Source organism: Schistocerca nitens, chromosome 3 (genome assembly GCF_023898315.1).
Source record: "Schistocerca nitens isolate TAMUIC-IGC-003100 chromosome 3, iqSchNite1.1, whole genome shotgun sequence".
Taxonomy (NCBI): domain Eukaryota; kingdom Metazoa; phylum Arthropoda; class Insecta; order Orthoptera; family Acrididae; genus Schistocerca; species Schistocerca nitens.
In genome coordinates this window covers 861,534,300-861,553,000 of record NC_064616.1, presented here as the reverse complement: position 1 = coordinate 861,553,000, position 18,701 = coordinate 861,534,300, and the positions used below count along the sequence as shown (strand labels likewise).

Here is an 18,701-nt window from a genome sequence, read left to right as displayed (position 1 = left end):
TCACGCCCCGTCCTCACAGCTTCACTTCTGCCAGTACCTCATCTCCTACCTTCCAAACTTTACAGAAGCTCTCCTGCGAACCTTCTGCGAGAGCTTCTGTAAAGTTTGGAAGGTAGGAGACGAGGTACTGGCAGAAGTGAAGCTGTGAGAACGGGGCGTGAATCATGCTTGGGTAGCTCAGTTGGTAGAGCACTTGCCCGCGAAAGGCAAAGGTCCCGAGTTTGAGTCTCGGTCCGGCACACAGTTTTAATCTGCCAGGAAGTTTCACATCAGAGCACACTCTGCTGCAGAGTGAATATCTCAATTTCACATGTTGTTCCAGCAAATAATATGTAATGCCAGTGGACTGGTTTGGAGTACGTGGTGGTGTGGATAGTGTGCTACATATTTTGCTTATCAGATGTTTGTTGATGGTGCAAATCATATGGAAGAGGGAGTTATTCTGTATAAATAGCAGTCACCCAAGTATGACCTTTAAGTGCACGGGCACAAGATATTTGTTTGTTATGTCAACATTCACAGATGCCATAGCTTTAGAGAAAGTAGGTCCCTACTCTTTAATCAGTATAGAGGCAGTCTGGGAATTCTATATTTCTTTCCTGGCAAAAGTTCCAATTGAGATGATTTGCTGTGGCCTTCCTCTGACTTGGTATGTGTCAGTGTCTGTTTGCATCATTTGGATGCCTTTTATTCATAGGTTGGTCATCAGGAACTTGGTATGACTATCTCTTCTTCCCCTGCCGGTCATTTACTGGTGATAAAAAATTTTCTTCCACCATATGTATCGAAACCATCTTCCTGTGGTTTGAGCATTGCTGTGCATTAACTGTGGGGAACTTTCTTCATGTGTAGATAGTCCAATAGATTTTATGTGTACTGAAGTTTTGATGGAATAATCAGGGGGCAATTTGTAACATTAAAGAATGTAACATGCTGTTTAGAAAAAAGGCCAAGTAAAACATATTTGAGAAATATTAAATTTGTCAAAGTTCTGAGCTAGCCTCATATCATGGAAATGTGATCAGTATGTCTGAATGTGACATGCGGAAAGAGATTTTGTGTGGGAAGTAGGATTTCCTTACATAATCTATAACAAAGCTGCAAATGTTTATAACTGTATCAAGTATCTGAAGAATAGCCTTTAGAAGGAGAAATGATTGTGGATTAGATTTTAGTATATGAGACTAACACAGTTGAATGTGCTGAATATGTATTTCACAAGGCACTAGGTAGGGATATATGTCCTTTATTAATACATAAGAAACATGGGATTATGGTGAGTAGAGGCTCCTTTAATCGCCTGAGAATATGATGAGTGAAACTGATTTTGTGCAGAATGTTGAAGGTATTGAGAAGTTGACGGGTCTGAAACTAGCAACAGTAGGGCTGCTAGGGTTAAGTTTGAGAAATTTTAATAGAAGGTAGTTGTTCATGATTAACAATCCCAGTAAAGAGATAGATCACACTGGAAGTATTTTGGGTGATTGAGCACACCAAGAAAATGTTGGCCTGTTAGTCTTTTAGGTGCTTTTGTTCAAGATTTTCGTGGCAATAGGTGTAACTGGAACTATTGGGTAGGAAATAATGGAATACAGCTGAGAAGTCTGTGTGAGCTTTTGTCAACTAGTATAAATGGCAGTACCTGAGTGCTCTTTCATTAACTGTCATAACACTTTGTATCTGACTTATTGAATGAGAAATAATGTTGCAAGCTATCAGCTTAAGTCATATTTCAGATACAAGTGTCAAAGCACATTTCTGCCCCAAAAAGTTTATTTGCAGCTTGTGCAGCCCTTAGAATGTTCAAGTGTGCAATTGAAATTTGCTGATATCTGTCTGTAGCCATATTTCCCATGTGTTAAACTGGTCATAAATTCAATCTTCTTAGCAATTCATTCCTCTTGTTCCACTGTCTGTTGCTCTGCATGTGCCTTTTTAGCAATTTTTTTCTAATTTGTCTGGAGGAATGTGTTTGTTGATTTTTGTGTAGTAGCTCACTTACACCTTAATCATTCTTCAAGGAACCAGACAGTTATTGGTCCAAGGAAACAAAATAAGTACTATATGACTGAGCCTCCTGTAACTCAAAACTCTGATTTTGGGGTTATCAATGTATTAAAAGAATCATTCGGCATTAACACACTTATCAACAAAAGGGCCCAACAGTTTTATTGCATTACCAACTTTCAGATTATTATGCAATATTTCACTGCAACAAGTGCTGTGTACTGTTGAGCATTTGTGTTTGTACATTGTTTCAGTATTTCCCCTTGTGCATCCCAGAAAAATTGCAAGATGTGAGCAGTATTTTGAATCAGATGACACATTATTGTCCTGTGTATTTTCACTTAATACGTCAGTGCTTTTTTTTTGTTTTTTTGTTTTTTTCCCCCCAAAATAACTGAACCACATATAATCTTTGGTAGCTTTTCTTTTCAACCAATCATCACTTTTCTTACTGCAGTAGTCTAGCATGAATTGATGCACATATGTGTGAACTGTTTCAGTATACATATTTTAAAAATATAATTTTGATATCCCCGCCACCTGACATTGTGATGGAGGCAGATGAGCTGGCACGGATAACGCAACGGACTAGTGCGAAAAACTACCATTGGGGTGGGGGGTTGCATGTGACATGTTGTATGGTCATACCTGCTGATGGAAGTGTTTGCCTGCATTTGGCAGGAAGCCAGGTAGGGACAGTTCTACCTCTGAGGTAAACCACCCTCCGACCTTGTCTAGTGCCTCGTACCACGTGCCATTTCCATGTGCTCAGCCATCAGCTATCTGTTCCTGTCATATGTTGTGTTCATCCCAGTGCACAATTCTATGTGGTTTCAGACTCTCTGCATTCCCATAGATTGACTTGCACAGTGAGCTTTCATTTACTCTTTCAGGGTTCTGTTCCCTGGTTTGTTTTGACCCACTGCCAGCTCATACAGTACTTTGTGCCGACACAGTTTTTTTTTCTTCTGACATTGCCACGTCTTTGCAGATACTAAAATGGCAGAGAAGAATGTTCTTACATGTATGACACTTCTGTTTTATTTCTTCCCTTTTCATAGTGTTAATCTTGGGCCACCATGGACTTGACATTTCTACAAAGCTCACAGGAACTGTTGCACATACAGAAGGAGCAGCAGCAGCATGAGAAGATGCAGGTGCCGCTAAACCAGAATGCGGAATTGCTTCACACTTGTGCCTTGCAGATGACAGGCTAGGCGCTAGGTGTACCATTTTCTTCCCTGCCAACATTTGCTGGTTTCAGTTAGTCTATGGGTAGGTGGGAAAATTTCTTGCGCTTCTTCTTGCTGCTGTGCCATAATGGCTTATTGTCAATAAAGCCACCTTGTTGTTGTCCAGCAATTCAAGTTTATATTAAGTTCTGAGAAACTTTAAGCCCTCCACTGAGCCCGAGAAACTACCCTTTGATGGTCTATGTCAGTTGCTTTCACAATATATCAGACATCAAACATATGTGGTGACAGCATGGTTGCAATTTAACAAGCACCACATTTGCCCTGGCTTGTCCTGTGCCGCCTTGATCACCGATTTGCAGGGTCTTGCTTGCAAGTGTCATTTTGAGTGACCCAAATGTGCCACCTCATATGCAGAGTCACTAATACAGGATGTGATGGTCGGTTAGCACCTGATCCTGATGTCCAGACTAGGGCATGACCTTGTCCGTTCCTTCTTTAACTGATGTTGCCCAGATTTCAGAATAGCGTGAGATTACAGCAGCAGTAAGGGATGTCTTTTTCTGATAATTGGCAGGTGACACAATTAGGTGTGCGTGGTAAGCAGCCCTCAGTGCCCCATAGGGTTCTCCAGGTTGCCTTGCCTCCAGCCAAGTCGCAATGTGTTGACACCATTTATGATTCCAGTCCAGAGGTATCGTGGCACTGCCTGTCTCACCCGTGTCGAGATCAGCAGGTTCATATTGGTTGCGGCACAGTACTTCCCTGCCGTGGCACTGTTCTGGTCCTTGGGAATGCTCTCCTTCTTCTAATTAGGCGAGCTGACGTTCTTGCTCTGATTGTCTTTTGGTGCATGTTTGACGAGGCCATATGTGGGATCTGCTGCCAGGTAGGTCATTTTGCAACGGTTTGTGACATTCGAAGAGCCATTGTCAGTCATTGGAAGCTCCTATGTTTTCATTGGACCCTAGGGCTGTCCCTGGTGCTCCATACTTGTTGCCTGGCATATTTTTCTGACGTTGTTAGTGACTGGGTGACCAGCTGAATTTCACATAGACACGGGAGTGACTGACAGCCTCATCAGCTTAGATACATACAGGCTTTTGAGCTGCTCAGTATTGCAACAATCGCTGTGTCATGTTCTGCTTTGCAGTAAACAGTGTATACCTTTGAGGAGACATTTCTCCATCTCTGCACATTATAAGAATGTGGAATGTCAACTTATATTGTCAGTGGCCAATTCCCTGTTGGCATAAAATATTTTTAGGCTAGATGTTTTTTTCTGGTTTTGGCTTCCAGATAGTTGATGGAAGTCCATTTTGTGTCTCAGTCAGTCTCTTTTCAAGATTTGGACTTCTTACTGCTGTTATAGTTAGTTAGGTAGTTAGTTACTTTCATGTTCCATGGATAATTTTGCACGATAAATCGTCATGATGTGGAATGAGTCATTTTACATTCATATTGCAAATTAATTTGTAATCTATTTGTACTCAAAACATCACCAGATAATTATTTTTTTCCTGAACTGAAAACAAGATATACAGATTGAGTTTGCAATTCCTACCCACCACTTTTCACACATTACAAACATAGAAATTCTTCTACGGAATAGAAGGAGTTGTCAAGGAGAAACTTTTTCAATTTATTTTCAAATTTTACCTTGCTGTCTGTTAGACATTTTATATCACTGGGTAAGTGGTCAAAAATTTTTGTTGCAGTGTTGTGCACCCCTTTCTGTTCTAAAGACAGCCTTAATGTTGATTAATGAATGTCATTTTTTATTCTCGTATTGTAATTATGTACCTCATTGTTCCTTTTGAACTGTAGTGGATTATTTACAACAAACTTCGTGAGGGAATAAATGCACTGTGAAGAAGTAGTGAGAATGCCCAACTCCTTAAACAGATATCTAAAAGATGATCAAGGGTGAGCACCACGTATTATTCTTACAGCACATTTTTAAGCAATGAAGACCTTCTTTCATAAAGATGAGTTACCCCAAAAAATTATTCCATATGACATTACTGAATGAAAATAAGCAAAATATTCAACTGACTGGCCTCTCTCTCTCCCCAAAATTTGCTATGATTCTAAGTGCAAATGTGGCTGAACTAAGTTGTTTTAAAAGTTCCAAAATGTATTTTTTCCAATTTACATTCTTGTCATTGTGGACACCTAAGAATTTTGAAATTTCTACCGTATGTATTATTTCACCACCATGTGTTACACTTATCACTGGTGCAGTAGCCCTAGAGGTGCAGAACTGAATATGATGTGTCTTTGTGAAATTCAGGGCGAGACCATTCGCAGAAAACCAGTCAATGATACTTTTGAGAACTTTGTTCACCATTTCTTCCATTTCTGTGTATACTGGGAGTGATTACAATACTGATATCATCTACAAAAAGGACTAATTCTGGTTGTTGTATATTAGGTGGTAGATCATTTACATATATGTGAAACATTGGTGGACCTAATATTAAGCCTTGGGGAACTTCATACGTGATTTCTCCCCAGTCAGAATTATGTCCCTGGATTTTCTTGTTTGAATTACTACTAAGTACAACTTTCTGCATTCTTTTGGTTAGATATGACATGATCAATTGGTTGGCTATACCAACAATCCTATAAAACTTCAATTTATCTAGTAGTATACTATGATTCACTATTTTCAAATACTAATATGGATTTATCATAGAACAGATTAAATTTTATAGGGGCATTTGGTTCTTTATAAATTTCATCCCAGGTTGTTTCTTGTAAAATACTCATAAAAACATTTGCCTTGTAGTCATTAATGATTCTAACTGACTTCCACTGAGGTGTATCCACACTGTAAGGCACTATGTCATTTATCCTGACTAACTGTGCACCATGACCAGAGAGAGCATTTGTTACTGGGTAAACAGTTATTTTTTTTGCTTTTTGCCTCATCAAAGAAAACATTATCGGTTAGGGACCTACTGTCTTTATACACCCATGTTGGAAAGTTAACAACTGAGAGCAAATTGTAGGATCCAAATAAGGTTTCCAGATCATTTTTCCTATCAGAATCTTTTAGAAAATCTACATTGAAGTCACCACAGACTATTAACTGCTTGCTGATGTCTGACAGACTGCACAGTAAGGAATCCAGGTTCCTCTTAAATAATGCAAAATTTCCCAGTGGAGATTTATATACTGTTACAATTAAAAGTGAACTGTTTTTCAGCATTAATTCACAAGCACACACTTCTTTGTGCTGATCACTACACAATCTGCTTGTGTCAATGCATTTGAACTTGTGTTCTATATTAATATATGCAACAACTCATCATTTTCTCATATTAGTTCTGCATGAGTAAGCTGCTAGACTGTAATCTTTTATATGTAACTTACCTAACCTGGTGGTCATGTGGTGCTCAGACAGGCACAGTACATCTATCTTTTCCTCTAAATTTTGCAAGCAGGCAAGAAGCTCTTCTACCTTATTACTCGATCCTCTAATATTTTGGTGGAATAAGCTAACCTTACTTTTCTGTCCATTCTTGTGGGGCTCTTCTGTTGTAGTTGCTTCTTTCAAAACAGGATGCCTGAAACTTTATTCTAACCTGAAAAAGGTGCCTCTCTGGCACTAGTAACCACAGGCATCTTGCATTGTGTGATGGTGGCCCCCCTGTACATTTCCTGCAAGAAGTTCAGCCAACCTATCTTTCCCTCTCCTGTTCAGGTGCAGGCCATGTCTAGTATAACCCCATCTCCCAATTGTAGCAACAGGCACTGCACACATATGAGAATTCATTTCAGTCAGCAGTAACCTGCTCAACTCAGAGTTAACACGGCTCAGAGCAGTATTAATCCAGGGCTGGTCATGGTGCTGCAGGACCCCCATAAAATTCACATTTCTGTATGTAGTTGCTACTCCCATTTTATCCAGGTCACCCCTAATACTGCAATTACTGTTCTTATCAAGGCTATTTCCTGCTCCACCTACTGTAATAACCTGATCCTCCTGATCCTTTTTGCCAAAACCTTTGCACAATTTTCCTATTTCCTCTGTCACCTAGCTAAGGCTAGCACTTGGCTTCACAATACTTGTGACCTGGTACCCTGCTCCTAACTTTTCCTGCACCGTCTGGCCTTGCTAGCAGGAAGACTCTTTTCTTCCTACTCGCTTTTGGTACTGACCTACTCTTGAGTTTCTTGGCATCTGTAATCTACAGCTATTCAGGTAACAAGCCAAATTTATTCGATATTGATAGCTCAACTGTAGAAGAAGTTGATGAGCTGTTCCCATTTTGCCCATTGCTTATTACCTTTACCCAGTTCCCATGACCCCTTCAGTCTATCTAGTTCCAATTACATGTGATCTAATTCAGCCCGAAGGGCACAAATCTTTGCCTCCTGTCCAGCGATTCTCTTGCAGAGCCTACAGTTCCATGGGAGAGCCTCATTGAGTTCCCCACTACAATCACCCCAGTGAAATTCCATCCCACAGTCTACACATACCACTCCCTCTTTGACTATCCTACAGCAACATCCACACTTATCGCGCATTGCAAGACAGATTACACACTTGAGAACAAAATTACATCACTTAACACTCTTCACACTACATGAATGTTCATTATTTATGAGCAGCAAAAATTGGGCGTACCATTTAGTGCTTCAGGTGTTTTATAAATTGTAAAAACTCATTTGTTTTTGCTTACAACACGAACTTAGCACTCACTTAAATTCAGTATCTGTTAAGTAATGTAATCACAACTGAATGGACTTTACTGCACGCACACTGTATATAAACAAAAGACTGATTTTAAGTTTCTAAAAAAAATTACTTTGCACTGTTTATGTGACAAGACGAAACGAAAACGAAGAACAGCATCTGCACCATATGAACTTTTAAACTTATTTCTAACTTTTAAACTTATTTCTAACAACACAAACTGTACTTTACTTAAACAATCTGGTAACTGACAGTACACGATAATGTAAACAAAAATTATGCCAAAATTTGCATCTATGAAAAGTTGTCTTTTTCTGAAAAATACACAAATAAAAATGAAAACTTCAATAGATCCCTTACAATAGGTACTAATTTACTTATTAACGATAGAATATTGCCCTAATTAATAGTTATTATACAAAAAACACTTATCTTTACGTGAGCTCTGAATGTGCACAACTCCCCAGCCAAGGATCTTAGTCAGCAAGGACTAACAGATGTTTGAGAATACCTTGGGTTGATCAGAAAATTTCGAGACACACGTTTCCTTGAAGCTGTCAGCGGTGCCTAAATTTTGTTCCCTCTGCCCCATTCCTTTCTCCATGAGTAGCAAGGGAAAGGCTACACTGTTGCATTGGCAGAATCAAGGAATTGTTTCTCCTATTTCGCCGAGTCTGTGGGACAGCCCTGTGGTGGTGATTCAGTAGCCTGACTGTACCGTGTGTCTATGTAGCGATTTTAAAGATGGTCAACATGCCAAGTGTCACGGATTCGTATCCAGTTCCATGGCCAGAGGAGTTGACGATGAAGTTGTTGGGGCACCAATATTTTTGACACATCAACTTCAGTGATGCTTACCTGCAGTTGCCATGCTTCTCGGACTTGCTTGGAGTTCAACACCCCTTTTGTGCTTTACCAGTCTGCGTCAGGAATTTGTCAGTGATATTTAGAGCAGTTATTTCATGACATTCCTTGTTGTGTAAACTACCTTGCTGTCATCTGGGCTACAGGCTTCACACGAGAGGCCCATGTACGAACCTGCAGATGGTTTTCCAGTGTGTTCTGGGAGATGTCATACTATGGTTGCACCCTTGATCTGTTTGTGTATGTGTAGCTCTCAGAGGCCGAGTGATTGTTGTTTAGTATGTGTGACAGTGAAGGTTGCAGGGAGAGCGGGAGATGAACAGTGGCAAATATCATAAGCTCTAGATAATTGAGTGTGTATTTGTTATGCTTATAGGAGCAGGGTTGATAACAACATACGTAGAACGCACTGATGTATACTACTACCCATTTGGTTTGTGCACATTGTCACTTTTTACTTTCGAAGAAAGGAAGTTTGTGTTCAATATGTTGTTGTCATTGCTGTCTCCGTGGAGTAATTACTTATTTGGACTAGGATGGGGAAGAAAAATGTTATGGCTTGTTGAGGAATCACCATGACATTCAGCAAACTTAATTCAGGGTACCTACACAGTGATGCTCAAAACAATCTTCAGCTTGATGACTGCTTTAGGTTACTATGAAAAATTTGAATTGAGATACCCAGACAGGAGTTTTAACTTCACTTGTCTTGAATCATAGACCGTGTCTTTCACATCTGTCTCTGTTAGCCTTTTTCTATGTTCTTTCCCGTGTTTGTGCTACCTCCTTAATGAAAACATCTTTCTCATCCATGCAATGAGGAAGAATAACATCCTAGCTTCAATAACCTCACTTCATTATCCAAATAATTTCTTTCAGTGCGTTAATGTTGTATTTGAAACTCAGTGGCATGTTTCATTTGAAACTCAGTGATGAATTCCAGACTGTGTGGAGAGTACTACACAAACAGCGCAGTGTCAAATATGTATTATTTTATATCAACTTTCTGTTTCAAAATATACAGGGTGTTTCAAAAGATTCATCGGATTTCACAAGACTATGTGTGAAGACAGAAATTTGAGTTCAATTTCAATTTATGGATCAAAGTCAGAGGTTTACCTTAATGCCATTTGTATGCTACCACTTCATGTGGTTGCTGATACCGGCTTCCCCGATGCAACCAGCTAGCTCTTATGTGTGTCAAGTCTAGAGGATTGTAGTACAGCACCAAAAGGCTTTTTGCGTTACCTGTTGCAGCATGTGTGATTGAATTGCAACTGTGTGATGTGATTTTCATCAAAGAGTGTGGCACTGCACCTCCTACAGTGTAAGGAGCATACAGCTCTCATGTTGCACCATTTATCTCCAAGGTCGCTGATGCACAATTTGTCTCCGAGGTCACCTAATCTCACTGTGTGTGATTTTTTCTTTGGACATTGTGAAAGATTCCGTCTGTATGCCTCCCCTTCCAACAGCTCTGGTAGAACTTCAATGCTCCTTAGAAACAACATGAAATATGATAACTTCAGACATGCTCCAAAAAGTATGGAAAAATTAAATAATGTAAACTGAAGAATGTAATGACAATAACAATATGGGTTAGGCTAAATAGTTACTCAACACATAAAGGAGGCATTGATTGGCAGGCAATCACATGTAAAAAGTAGACTGTTGGATATTATTCATTATTCAGCTTTCAGGCAGTGTCCATCAGGTGAAGAAAGAAACCCACACGCCTGCGTGCGCTCGCGTGCGCGCACGCACCCACCCACACGCACACACACACACACACACACACACACACACACACACACACACACAAGACAACTGTTGTCTATGGGCATCTGGAGTACAGGACAAGTTTGGCTATCATCTGGGTATTTGTCATGCATCTGGTAAGGGCACATTGAACTTTTATGAAACATAACTAAAAACTTTGACCCTAAACTGAGTTGTAATAAGTGCCCCAGGTGTGTATGTGCATGCGTGTAAAATCAGATGGTTCTTTTGAAAATAAAGAGTTAGTAGTCCTATCCGTAAGTTAAAAGTTAAAATTTACCCCAAGTTTTTATCTACATTCATGTGAAAGATATAGTCTTGTGAAAGCATTTGAATCTTTTTGAAACAAAGACCCAGTATTATTTTTATATTTTCTCTGTTGTATGCAATGTTCTTGTTATACATGTAATCAAATGCATAAAATTATAAATGTGAAAGTGGGTTAATGTGAGGAACAAAGGACTCAGCAATGTATCATACAACTATCTTCACCCAGATTAATAAGTGATGAAAAATATGTTAGGCCTGTGCCAGATTCATATTATTGAGGAAAAAGACCTTGTTTCACAAAGCACCAAGCATCCAGCACACGTTGGTCTATTGATTACTCAAATGATTTTGAATGCATCCCTGTTGGTTTTTTAACATTATTGAACAAATTCTAAGTTGATTTCTGAATGAATCATAAGTTTATTTTTGAATGCGTGCGTAGGGTACGTGATGTCTCTGCCAGAGGAATCCCTGTTGCATCTAGAAATAAACTTTCCTGCAGACAAAATGGGACAGGTCTATACGAGCTGAGCGGAATAAAGCCAAACAGGTGAATGCCAATCGCTGTTTATGTGGTTGATTGGTTTCGCAAATGATCAGTGTTGTTATAATTACTAGAGAATTCCATAGGTTCAGACTACCAGAGTGGAAATAAATGACTAGCAGGAATAACAGGCAACAAAGATTACGTATTGTGTTCTCCGTGTATCCAAGAAAATGAAATGTTGACAGAAAAATTTTGGCCAGTGCGCTACACTACTATCAAGGCCAGTTATACAGTCCCCAGCTAGCCGCCGATTAAGTTCTGTTCTGGGAGTAGCGCGGAAAATGCCTTGTACGAACATGTAATAATGCCTAATCGGAGAATAAATGCAGGATAACTAAACCGGTGATTGTGCCAGTGTTACTGAGGTTAACCAGAAATAAGTTTTGACACTGGCAGGAATAGTTTCAGAATTAGTGATGCCAAGATTGTTTGTTAGAACGAGGAAGGAGAAGAAATGGGGACTCTCACAAATTACGGAAGAATATGACGATTCCAAATTTATATATAAATTTCGTACTACTGCTTTTCGATCTCATACTTCAGAAGCTAGAGAGTATGAATGAAATGTGAAACTATTTCCTAACATAAAACTTTTTGCTTGCAGTAGGCCTAATAGGCATTTGATACTGGTACTTCGTGAATTATATTCCGTCGTGTTATAAAAATGACCATTTGTGCCAAAACAGCTATTTCGTTTTATCTAGCAGACAGTGACAAAATACACGTAATCAGATCGAGAAACCACACCAGTCTTGGGTACAACTTGTATTAACAGCTTTCTAGTATTAGACAACGACATTTAGTTTTTTCATGTAGCAAAACGTTGACGAACTTTGATGAGGTAATAGATTCTTTCCCAGAAAGGAAAGTACACCATATAAAGCTGTGGCAAGATTAGAGAGGGAAAAAAAAGCTAGGACTTAAGGATTGAAGAAATGTGTACTGCTTGCTTGTCTTTTGTCTTTACTCATTTTATGTATCCTATATTTAATTTTATGCCACACAAAACAGCAATTTATTAGCAAATAGGCAGTAAAGACTGCAAATTTTCTGAAGAGTTCTTGTTCTGCCTGTTACAAATAATCCCATCCAGTATTAATTGTGAGATTTTTTTAAAAAGGGGTAGGATGTCAAACTGGCCGACTGGGAGCAGGAGAGGCACCACAGGACATTTTAATTTCCACTGGCCTGAATATAGTTTGATGGCACCCATTACAAAATATTACACGTTTGAATTCCACAGAGCGAAATACAGAGATGTGCGATGGAAGAATGCTGTGAAGAGGCGTGGCACTGCACTTTGTCACATCTAAGACCAAATAACATGTCTTATGTTCCCTCGAATATATACGTTTTATATATCAGGCTCTTCAGAAAGATGTGCACTACAAAATGAAGATATTTTTGAAAAGTCAACTTTTTTAAAATTTTTGGCATCCTACCTCAAACGCTCGAGGGAGGGGAAGTGCCACTATGTAATATTGCCCCAGTTCAGAAGTATCATAGATCTGGACTTGATGCACAGAGCAGTCTGAGTTGTACTGAGGAGGTGGTAGTCTCCAGGTTACTCGTGTTTACGTTAAGTGATTTTGGTGTTTCCTCTTCGTTTATTGATCTTGCGTGAAATGAAAACAAAACAGATTTCTGTGGCGGGAGCTATCAAGTGAATTAAAATACATTCACATAATTATGGAAGGGGGCTTCAGCTAGAAGTACACGGGTGGTGTCCGTGGGGACCTGAGCTGAGTCTGACATTGCTTCCACTTACTTGTGTCAGGCTCCTTCTATTTCCTTCCCTGTCGGCCTCCTTTGGCCAACTCTTGCTTTTTCGACCCCAGTGGTATTAGGTTTCGAGCCCCAAGGGTGTCTTTGCAATTTTCTTATTCCCACTTCTAACCCAACTCCTGAGGGGAGCCCACCCCTTAAGAAAAGCCAGCGATCCTGTAAGCTGTGAGAGTAAGACCGCAGGTTGGATGGGAGGCCAGCACCCTCTCTTCGTAAAAAATTAAACATGCTTTCAAGACTGCAAGTAAGCCTCGGAACATTACTGACAAAAATAGACGACGTCAATGGCAAATAAACGGTATACGACTTGGAACGTGGAATGTAAGGAGTCTGTACAAGACAGAAGCTGCAATCAGTATTGTCAAAGAAATTCAGAGGTACGAACTAGACCTAGTTGCACTGCAAGAAATCCGGTGGGAGGGTGCTGGCTGCATTGATGTTGAAAACTGTACTATTCTGTATGGAGCCTGTGAATGAGGTCATCTGTTAGGCACTGGTTTCTGCGTCAGTAAGACTTTGGCCACTAATCTTTCAGAGTTTGTTTCAGTAAACCCAAGAATATCTGTTCTAACACTAGACGTAAAGCATATTAAGGCGACTTTTGTGAACTGTCATGCTTCCACGGAGGAGAGCGAAAGTGAAGTGAAAGACGAGTTCTATGCACAGCTAGAGGCAGTGATGGACGCTATATCAAAAGGACACCTGAGGATCCTCCTTGGAGATATGAATGCCAAGGTTAGGAAAGAATAAATATTGCAAGACACAACAGGAAGGCACAGTCTACACAACCTAAGCAATGACAATGGGGTTAGGTTCATCAGCTTCGCTACATCATTAGGGTTGTTCATCTCCAGCACAAACTTCCAGTGGAAAAACATACATAAAGGAACCTGGGTGTCACCAGATGGGAGAACTATAAATTAAATAAACCATGTTGCCATTGATCTCACAGCCAAGAGATGGGTGTTAGACGTTAAGACAGCGTGGGGTGCCGAAGGTGGGAGTGATCATTTCCTGGTCAGAGGCCTTTTAAACGTACTGTGCAAAGGAAGAAAGGGGCCTAAGTTAAAAAGAGTGGAAAGGTACCATGTGGAGAAACTAAAAGACGAAGAAACGAAGACTGGATACCAGTTGCAACTTAGTAACTGCTTTGAACCACTCAGTGAAATGGACGCGAATCAGGACCTTGAACTAATGTGGGGAAAAATCGAGAGCTCAGTTAGGGATACAGCAAAGGAAACACTCATGGGAAACACAGTGGACAAGAAGATCTGGTTTGGAAAGGAATGTGCAGATGCCCAGGAAAGGAGGACGGAAGCCAGGAACAAGTGGCTGAAGGGGACAAATCTGCCACTGGGCAAAGCACAATTTGAGGAGGTCCGAAAGACTACACAAGCAACGCTGAGAAGAGCAAAGAGGAAATACGTAAGGGATATCATCATTGAAGCAGAAACAGACTTCAGAGGACAAAAGACTTGGGAAATGTTTCTGAAGGTGAAGTACCTCTGCAAAGGTCACCAGGCCAAGCAGAAATTTGTCAAAGATTCCCATGATAAGATCATGACGAACGATAGGGACATAGCTGAGAGATGGAAAGAGTACTTTCGACAGCTGCTAAATTGTGATGAACCCGAACTGCAATTTGATTTCCAGTACCCAATTACAGCCAATGCAGACTATCCCCCACCTACCCTGGATGAGATAAAAACCAGAATCAGACACCTTAAGCAGAATAAGAGTCCAGGTGAAGATGGAATACAGGCTGAAATGATCCTGGCAGGAGGAGAGAAACTTACAGAAAAAATACACCGACTGATACAGGCAATATGGACCAAAGAAGAACTACCAGGAGAATGGAAAATAGCTCTGATTTGTCCAATACATAAGAAGGGTTACAAACTGAAATGTGACAACTATTGAGGAATCGCTCTGCTTAACGTCTACTACAAGATCCTGTCCAATTGCCTCATACAGAAAATTCAGCCAGGGGCAGAATCGGTGATTGGGGAGTCCCAGGGAGGTTTCTGGCCAGGACGGTCAACAGTAGACCACATCTTCAGTCTTCGGCAGCTCACTGAGAAACTGGGTGAATATGGTAAAGATTTGCATATTTTATTTGTTAATTTTAAGAAGGCCTATGATTGCATACGTTGCAAGAGCCTGCTCAACTGTTTAAGTGAGTTTGGCATGGCTGAGAAACTCATCAATCTGATAAAGAACTGTCTGTACAAAACACGTACAAAGGTGAAGATGGGAAATCATGTAACTGAGGAATTTGAAATTGTGACAGGACTCAGGCAAGGAGATGGGTTGTCCCCTATCCTGTTCAACTTTGCCCTCGAGAAGATCGTACGCGAGACCTTCCAAGAGAACGAAGGGACTGAAATCAGAGGAAAAAGACTGGCATACTTAGCCTATGCAGACGATATCTGTTTACTCTCTAGGTCGGAAGAGGAGTTGGAGCAAATGACCAAAGCACTATAAGAGGCTGCCAGAAAATTTGGGCTAAACATAAACGAAGCCAAGACAGAGTACCTCATTACAATGCATTGTCATTGTCAGACTGCTGGTCATCTACAATCACTACAAGAGGGTGCATGAATTCAAATACCTAGGGGCACTTATCACTGAGAACTCATCATGTGAAGCAGAGATCAATGCCAGACTACAAGCAGGAAACCGATCTTACCACAGCCTAGCACAACTGCTTCAGTCCAGATATCTCTCCAGACAGTTCAAGATTCGACTGTACAAAACCCTGATCCAGCCTGTTGTTCTATATGACTGTGAGACATGGAGTATCCGGAAACAGGGCTTCCATAAGCTCCTTGTTTCTGAGAGAAAAGTGCTTCGGAAGATCTTCGTTCCGGTTCTGGATGCAGATACAGGGGAATGGAGGATCAGATACAACCAAGAGCTTGAGGAACTATACCAGCAGCTTAACATAGCAGGAACTGTCAAAGCCAAATGAATGCAGTGGGCCGGTCATGTGGCCCGGATGGAGGATCACAGATGGCCTCGGAAGCTCCTGAATTTCACACCTACAGGAAAGAGACCGCCAGGGAGACTCAAGAAGCATGGGAGGGATGGACTCCATGAATATTTAAACCAAGTATCAATAGATGTGGATGGATGGCGGATAGCAGCAATGGACAGAATACAGTGGAGGAGGAAACTTGTAGATGTGTGCGGTCCACTGGGCCTGATCACGTAGTAGTAGTAGTAGTAGTAGTAGTAAAATATGTTATTAGTTTCCACCTTTCTGACAGCAAGCGTTAACCGCCTTGCAGAACAATGAAGTTATTTTTGTCGGTTTGTTAAAGAAATTTGACTTTCATTAATCTTTTCTGCTAAGGCAGTCAATTTATTTGAAACAAAGTGTTTAATTCCAAACTATTGGCTAGTTTCAACTGTTTGCTGCATTTCAGGTTCACCTTTCCATCATCAAGCATGTATGGCATTATGCCATAATAAAGAACCAAACATGAGATAATACAGTACTGGTACTCCAAGAAAATTTGCGCCTGAATCTGGACATATGAATGTGCACTTTAAGCCGAATTATGCATTTTAGTATGGTTCACAAAATTCCCATGTTCTTGGAGTATCCTCTAATGTCTTGTTTCTTTTATGACATAATGTAAGATCTTTTAATGTTTTTCACATACGAACGTACGGGCTTCCTGCATCATCGTAGCTGCGCAAGCGCAGTGACGCCTGTTATCTGGCGCTCTGTGGCAACTGCTGAAAAGAATCTATTTCTAACAGGTCGCAGAAAAATATTCTGAATGGTTGTTTGAAAAGCGTTGGTTTCAAAGTAAATTTCCTTTTACGCAAGATGAACTCTGTGTGCAAATGTCCGATGAATTTCTTAAATCACAGAACGTTTGACTCTCATTCAAAAATCAAATCTTTGAGGGTAACCATTTAGAATATTTACGAGCCCAGAAAATCAGACATTTATGTCGTTGTTAAAAATTTTACTGCCACATTTGTGTGATGTATCTTAAAGTGTAACACGCGCTAAAAAGATCAACATTATGAGTGGAAGCTTAGCTTCTCCTGCAGCTTATTAATCTTAGAGACCATTATTATACGTGAAAGATTTTCTTTTCTTGTAGCAACACTATGTATATTAATTAAAACAATTACCTTTTCCTGTTTGTGTGTATGCGCTACTTACCCTTGATGTTGCTATTGGCTGACTACATCACGTGTCCTATGCTCTGAATATCCGCTGTCATCGGCTGGCGAGATCACTTGACATGAACTATGACTTGCTTACAAAAGTGCATTGCAATCTCGATTTCAATCCTTCAGAAGCTAACATGCGGTGTTTGGTGGAATTCGAATTTATACTTTTGTAATATGAAAATATGCAGTGTACATGTTGCTGCACATCAGACATTTTTCCAAAATGAGTTTTTTCCCCTGAGTTTCGTTTTCTAAATTGCTGGGAAATTCTACACCAGTGTATAAAACCACAACCATTGAAAGGACTGATAAATTTTACAGTTCCGAGGAAAATTATACTGTTACTTAACATGGAAAAAGTGTATTTTCATCCGGGAGAAAGTGTATTTTTAACCGGGAAATCCGGTAATTTTTTTCCTCACTCACGTATACATCTTGTCTTAACTTTTTGGTAGCTTTCCTTCACCCCTGGGAAAGGCACCATGCACAATCTTTTCTAGCCCATCCCAGAAAGGACCTAAGGGCTCCTCCAATCAGGGATCTAGAGGTCCATAAAGTTAAAAATGTATCTGCTAATGACATAGGTGCATAAGGAAATGGGAAATGAGTGTTGCCCCATTCCCATGTACTGAATTGTTTGTCAAAAATTCTGGAAACTTTGTTGGACTTTGCTCAGCTAAGTTTGCAAATTTGCAGACACATGAGTGGCTATTTATTTGCTTGAAGAAACATGTCTGGAGACCACACACAACAGGACAATGGCAAGTGGACTGCTGAGGATTCCACCCGAAGGTTACTAACAAGCAGAGTTCTCACCCCTTCCACCAGTGGTTTTCTGTTCTGCCATAGAAGACAGCAGTCTTCCATACTGTCCCTCTTTGTTTGTTGAGGCTGAGGCAGGAGGATAATCCCTGAAAGGCTCGCTTGACAGTGTGGTCAGCTAGCATAGGAGCTGCCTTCTGAGGAGTTACTGGTAGCTCTTCCAAAGTGTGTGAAATCTCTTTCTGTTTTCACCCGAGCAAAAATCAGTTCCCCTTCCCCTAGTCAACACCAGATTCATGTAATGGGAAAAACTTCTACAATAATGAAAGAATAGATTAGGTACAGAGAGGTGAAAACCACGTGTTGCTACATACTACCCCTAACAACTCCTGTAATCAGCATGCAGTACCAGTGAAAAGTTGACAAGTAAAACTGAATTAAAAATTAAATGAAGCAAAAGAGTCCCATATGGAAATTCAGTATGCAAACAGGATAAAATAGGAGGAAAAAGGCCTGAAACAGGCTGTCATCATGAGGGAGTAAACACAATGAGAGGCTGTTGCCACAATTTTGAGCTGCTTACAATGAGTTTCAA

At 40.3% G+C, this 18,701-nt stretch overlaps 1 protein-coding gene across 1 annotated transcript in view; it reads left to right on the top strand.

Moving 5' to 3' along the window:
• LOC126248894 (mitochondrial-processing peptidase subunit alpha) overlaps positions 1-18,701 on the top strand; it is a 137,032-nt gene that overhangs the window by 76,609 nt on the left and 41,722 nt on the right. The gene's annotated exons all lie outside the window — the stretch shown is intronic.